A 6,186-nucleotide genomic window follows, 5' to 3' on the forward strand; every position below is an offset into this window, starting at 1 on the left:
TTCATGCTTACCGGATGATTGTTATGATGATTGTTATGATCTTGTTGATTCTTTTGAAATACCCCTTTTTGATGATGCTTGCTATGCTTGTGGCCAAGATGCCAATATGAATGATGCTTATGGAGATGAACTTGCTATAGTTCCTTATGTTAAACATGAAATTGTTGCTATTGCACCCACGCATGATAGTCCTATTATATTTTTGAATTCTCCAAACTACACTATATCGTTGAAGTTTGTGCTTATTAAGGATTATATTGATGGGTTGCGTTTTACTACTACACATGATGATTTTGATAGATATAATATGCATGTGCTTGATGCCCCTACTTGCAATTATTATGAGAGAGGAACTATATCTCCACCCCTCTATGTGTTCCAATATGATAAAATTGCAAGAAACTGTTTATACTATGCATTGGTCTTTATTATGTGTGCATGAATTGTTCTTTTATGACATGCCTATGCATAGAAAGAGAGTTAGACTTCGTTGTTGCATCATATATGTTACTTTGTGCTCACTACTAAATTACAAATCATTGTTAATTAAAATTGGCTTTGATATACCTTGGGATCCGGGTGGATCCATTACTTGAGCACTTTATGCCTAGATTAATGGATTTAAAGAAAGCGCTGCCAGGGAGATAACCAAGAGTTTTAGAGAGTAATTTATTTCTGTTGAGTGCTTTTATATACTTTAAAAACAAAAAATAAAGAGGGGAACCCAAAACTTTTCAAAAAGAAAAGTGAAAGTGAGAAAGATGAGCATTGTTAAAGTGGGAGCTAGCCTTGAACTTTGTTCATGCTCAAGGAAACTTTGTGAATCTTGATTACAGAAAATTTTCATCAAAAATAATTATCCCCTTGTACAATTCCATTGTATTATAAAAATAATGTGCCAAGGTTTACCTTTAGGATGTTTACAATGCTTGTTGGTTTGTGCGGTGCAGGACAGAAACTTTGGCTGTAGTGCACGATTTAACATTTTTTACTGGAACGTCAAATGGTTCTGATTCTTTTTGCACTATCTTTCTGTACAAAATGTTTATTTTTACTAATGTTGGTAGAATGTCGGGGAAACTGATCCACCAACACCTATGGGGACGGAGCCCCTTTTGGTTCGGAGGGGGGCAGAGGCCGCACAAAGAGCGGATCGAGGCGGTACACGCGAGCAGTTTTACCCAGCTTCGGGCCGCACGGATGCGTAAAACCCTACTGCTGCTTGTTTGTGTGTATTGAATTCTTGCTCAGGAGCGATGGACGCTGCCAGACCGAGCGTGAGAGTGTTCCTGATGTTTCGGATGAGCCGAACCCCCTCTACGTTGCGCTTGGGCCTCCTTTTATACTTTCAAGGGGTCACCGACACGTGGCAACGTAGACTAGAAGGGTAAAAATGGAAAAGGATGCGGTAGGTGCAGCTACCGCTACTGTGGACACAGTGCACCCTACCTAACTCTGACGGCAGGGGACAAGGTCATTGAATGCCCGTCTGAGTTGCCTAAACAGTGCAAAAAGTGACCGTTAGGAGCGCTACCGTTCGCCACGATGGCCTCCTCTTCATCTCCGCTTGCCACCGCGTACCCCTGGCTGCACAGGTTCCCGCCACGCGCCCCTGAGAAAGCCTCATGGCGACACGCGGGCGGGTGCGCTGGAGCGCGGGTATGGGGTGGCAGCTGGCCCCCGGCAAGTACCTTGCCGGGGTCATCGTCTTGTCGCGTCCGGAAGCTTGTCGCTCGCCGGATCTTGCCGGGACGTGTGGTGCGTCGCGGTAAGTTTCTTGTGGCGCCCTGGTTGGCCTTCCCGGCAAGCTCCTCTTGCCGGGGTCTTGTCTCTTTATCTTAAATACTTTGTTCTTGAAGGGGCTCCAAGGGAACCCACGGAGGACCCTGGCGGTCGTTCGGCAAGCCTTGCCGCGGGGCGCTGCAACTGCCCGTGCACGAGTTCGGGATACTAGGGTACCCCTACTCTAGTACACCGACAGGAGCCCCTGGGCCTGGGCCATACACGGTGCCGAGCGCTGTTGGGCCAGGCCCAAAACAGGGCACGGGCACGCGCGGGCCTGGGGTATGCCGAATCTAACTCCGTATCCACCGCACCCCCCGCAACGGCACGCGTCAATCACGGCGTCGTGGGGGAGATCGTGGGTGGTTCTTTATTCGGAAAGAGCGCAACGTCCGCCCCCTCCTCCTTATAAGGAGGGAAACAGGGGTATTTCCCCTATCTTCGTCATTCGCTGCTGCAATCTCAGAAACCTCCGCCGCCCTCCTCCGCTTCCAAAGTCGAAAGAGAGCAGCGCTCCGCTCCCGTCGCCGCCGCCACTACCAGCGCCGTCGATCTCCCCCACCGCCTCCGCCATGGCTCCGAAGCCCGGAAAGGGGAAGGCCGCGAAAGCTGTGAAGTCGACCGAAGCGCAGCGGCTTGAGGCGCTGCGGAAAGAGCAGGCCACCTTCCTCCCCGAGCTCTCCGCAAAGGATCTGAGGGAGTGGTACTATGTCTTCTGGTCGACGGAGACACGGGCGCGTCCCGCACAAAGGTACTCTCCGCCATCACCTCGCAAGAAGCTCCAGTTGGCGGGAACCCTTTCTTTGCCGTGTTCTTCTACTGCGGGCTCTGCCCGCCATTCTCTGATTTCTTTTGCGACGTCATGAACACCTATGGACTCCACCTCCTTGACTTCACCCCCAACGCCGTTCTGACCATGGCAGTTTTTGCCCATCTATGCGAAAACTTTGTCGGAGTCCACCCCAACGTAGCTCTCTTCCGCCATTTCTTTATGCCTCGTGTCGAGAGAGGGGAACCTCTTGCCGGCGGGATCGCCTGGATCTCGCGGGCCGGCAAGAAGGAGACCTATCTAGAGGGGGAGCTCCGCAGCAAGTGGGACGAGTGGAGAGCAGATTGGTGCTGGGTTGTAGAAGAGAGCCCGCAGCCGTTCACCGCCCTGCGCCAAGCCCCAGCAGTGCGAGGCAATGATTGGAGCGCTCTGTCCGCGGACCACGACAAGTTGAAGATTGCCACCACCCGAATCTTGCGCCTCAGGCTTGCCGGGTTGACTGTAGGAGCTGTTGGCGCAGATTTCCTCCGCTGCCGCATCGCCCCTCTGCAGGCGAAGGGGAGACCCGCCTGGGAATTTGGAGGCCCGGAAGACATCATGAGGTTGCGCCCAGGCCTCAACTTCAATTTCACCGTCATAGAGTTGGACGGGATACTTAAGGAAATATTCAAGCACGACCCGCAGCATCCCGAGTGGTTCAGGTTGCCGGCAGGCGTCGTTCCTCTGTGTAACAACTCCTCGCGCGATCGCATCTGCGCAATGATGCCGTTGTGTGACTCGCATGGGATCGCTCCAACTTGGCAAGAGCCCGCTGGCGACGTCGTGCAGCAGTTCTTCGACAGCCTAGTGGAGGTGGCGGTCAATGCTGACGAGAAGAAGCTGCTCACCCGCGACACCACTGATCAATAGATGGAGCGCATCGCCACCAGGGCGGAAGAGGCGGCGGCAGCCGCGGTCGCGGGTGAATTCGGGTTCACCGTGGAGGAAGCGGACGCGGCGTTGGCGATGAGTCTTGCCGAACGGGAGCCGCCTGAAGAGGAAGATGAGCTCGTCGTGCCCGACGCCGAGTCGAACGAGCCCGCCGAGGGTGCGAGCGGCCCGCCATCTCCGAGAAGCTTGCCGCGAGCAGGGCCCGCAGCGCAGCCCCCAGCGCAGCCAAGAAGGCGCCTCTGCAGGGTCGGCGACGTAGCAGGGCGGCAAGCGGGCCAACAGCCGCAGCGTCGCGCGACGCACTCTACCGCGGCAAGTACGGTTGCCGCGGGAGCGCCTCCCTCCGCAGCGACAACTGAAGCGGGGCCGTCTCGGGCTGGCGCCGCAGCCCCCGCCAAGCAGTCAAGGGATCCCACCCCTCCACCTCGTCGCACTGGAAGTGGGCCGAACTTCGACCTCTCCGCGCTCAGCTCCGACGAGGAGGAAGAAGAAGAAGAGTAATATTCCCTTGCTTGTTCTTGTAGTTCTTCAACTTGCTGATCTTGTCTTGCATCGGATCTGATCCCCCCTGGGCTCTTCTTTTCAGGACTCTGGGCCAGAGGGCGGCGAAGAGGGCCAAGGCTCAGGTGGTGGTCATAGAGGACGAGCCCACTGCGACGATAGGAGGCGCGCCCGAGACCACCTTGCCGGATCCGGCCATCACTTCGCAGAGCAGCCCCCAGCGCAGCCCCCAGCGTAAGCATATGGTTTACTTTCTGCTTCTGGGTGCGCGTGGTTGCTCTTTTCCTTTGTTGACATCTGATCACTGGTTTGTTTGTGCAGGAGCAGAACAACTTCATCAGGAGGGCGTGGTGATCTCCTCCGACTCATCGTCTGCTTCGACTACGCCGCCAAGGGCGGACTCCCCGGCAAGGGAGGAGTCTCCGGCAAGGGACAGCGCTAACGATCCGCCGGTGGTGGAGGTCATGACAGCAGATCCTAGCACAGGTAGTCCTTCTTGCCCGAGACTTTCCTTGTATTCTTCTGCTGATTTTTCTTCTTGAGTGCTTGTTTGATTTCTCCTTCTTCTCCGGTCGTCAGACCCACCCTCCGCGGATCCGATGGAGACCGAGGCGAGCGGCGGAGAGGACGCGCGCGGCAACACTGATGATGCCGCGGCCGCCGAAGACGGAGCTTGTGCCGATGAGCCTGCCGGTGAAGAGGCCGCCAAGGCTGCCACCGAGGAAGCTGGCGGGGGATCTGGCGATCGCACTGACGGCCCTGAGGCCGCAGGAGCGTCAGGCGCTGCACCGACCGCCGATCCCTCCGCCGCTGCCACAGCGTCAGGCTCCGAGGAGCCCCAGCGCGGCGCCTATCTGAAGGCTGGCGAGGGCATCTTCATCAAGCTCCCTTGGGCGTCAAGCTCCAATGCACCGTTGGAAGGAGAAGTTTTGGATGGGGAGGTGCTCGCCTCCGCCGGGTTGTCGATCATTGACGCGCCGGGAAGCAGCTGTGACGAGCCCGAGGAGGAGCGGCTGCTGCGGAGGCTCCTGGCGCTCTACCGCGCCCGCCAAGTCAAGTTGGAGTACCGGGAAGCGCTTGTCGCGAGGGCGAGCGTGGACATAGAGAAGCGTGCAGAGGAGCTCCGGGGTCTTCGCCAAGAAACTCTCCGGGCCTTGGCGGAGGAGCGGGAGCAGCTTGCTGAGGAGCGGAAGGCCTTCCTCCTTGAGAAGGCTGAGGCTGAAGAGCAGCAGCGGCTCACCGGCGAGAAGCTGTACACATGAGAAGGCGAGCTGACTCAGCGGAAAGTGAACCTCGACGGCCACGAAGAGGAGCTTGCCGCGCGCGAACGGGCACTTGGCGGGACGCTCCAAGAGGCAAAGGATGCGGCTGCGGCTGCCGAGGCCGCCAAGAAAGAATTGGAGGCAAAGGTGGCGCAGCTAGAAGCTGATCTGAAGGTTGGTGGCGAAGAGCTTGCCGGGCTCAAGCTAGAGCGCGAGAAGGACGCCCTTGCCCACGGTGAGCTGCAGGGCCGACTCGCCGAGAGGGGCAAGGAACTGAGCGCCGCCAAGGATTCCAACGCAGATCTGACGCTGAAGCTGGCCACCTTGACGGAGACGTTGGAAAGTGCCAGGAAATGGGAGGCAGACTTGAAGAAAGACATCAAGGCCAAGGATGCGCTGCTGGCGAGGGCCGCCTAAACCCAGAATCTCCTCAGAGATACCGTGGCGCTCTGGACGGAGGGCCTCGTGAACGTTGCTGCAGTCATTGAAGAGGAGCTGGTGCAGTTGGGGGTGGAAGGCTTCGGGTATTCCTCCGACGAGAATCTCCAACCCAGCGCCAAGCTCACTCTGTTCTTCAAGGGCGTGGCGACGGCTCTCCAGCAGCTCCGGGAACAGATCCCAAAGCAGCTGGCCGACGAGTCGTGCACGATTTGCGCCGGAGTTCTAGAGAAGGTGCTGATGAAGGTGGCCTTCCGCAATCCGGGCCTCCGCCTCACCAATATCCTCAGGACCTTGCCGCCAAAAGCTGATCTGGAGGAGCTCAAAGCCCTTGTCGCACCCATTGTGGACAAGGTGAGCGGAATCAAGAGGGTCGAAGGCGATCGCGTAGATTAGGCCGCCCACTTCTTCTTTCCTTGTCGCTGCCAGCCATGTCAGGGGAACACTTTATTAGAGGCGCGACAAGTTATTTTTGTAATATAGTCTTTGTTCTATGGAATGATT

This window comes from Triticum dicoccoides, chromosome 3B (genome assembly GCF_002162155.2).
Source record: "Triticum dicoccoides isolate Atlit2015 ecotype Zavitan chromosome 3B, WEW_v2.0, whole genome shotgun sequence".
Taxonomy (NCBI): domain Eukaryota; kingdom Viridiplantae; phylum Streptophyta; class Magnoliopsida; order Poales; family Poaceae; genus Triticum; species Triticum dicoccoides.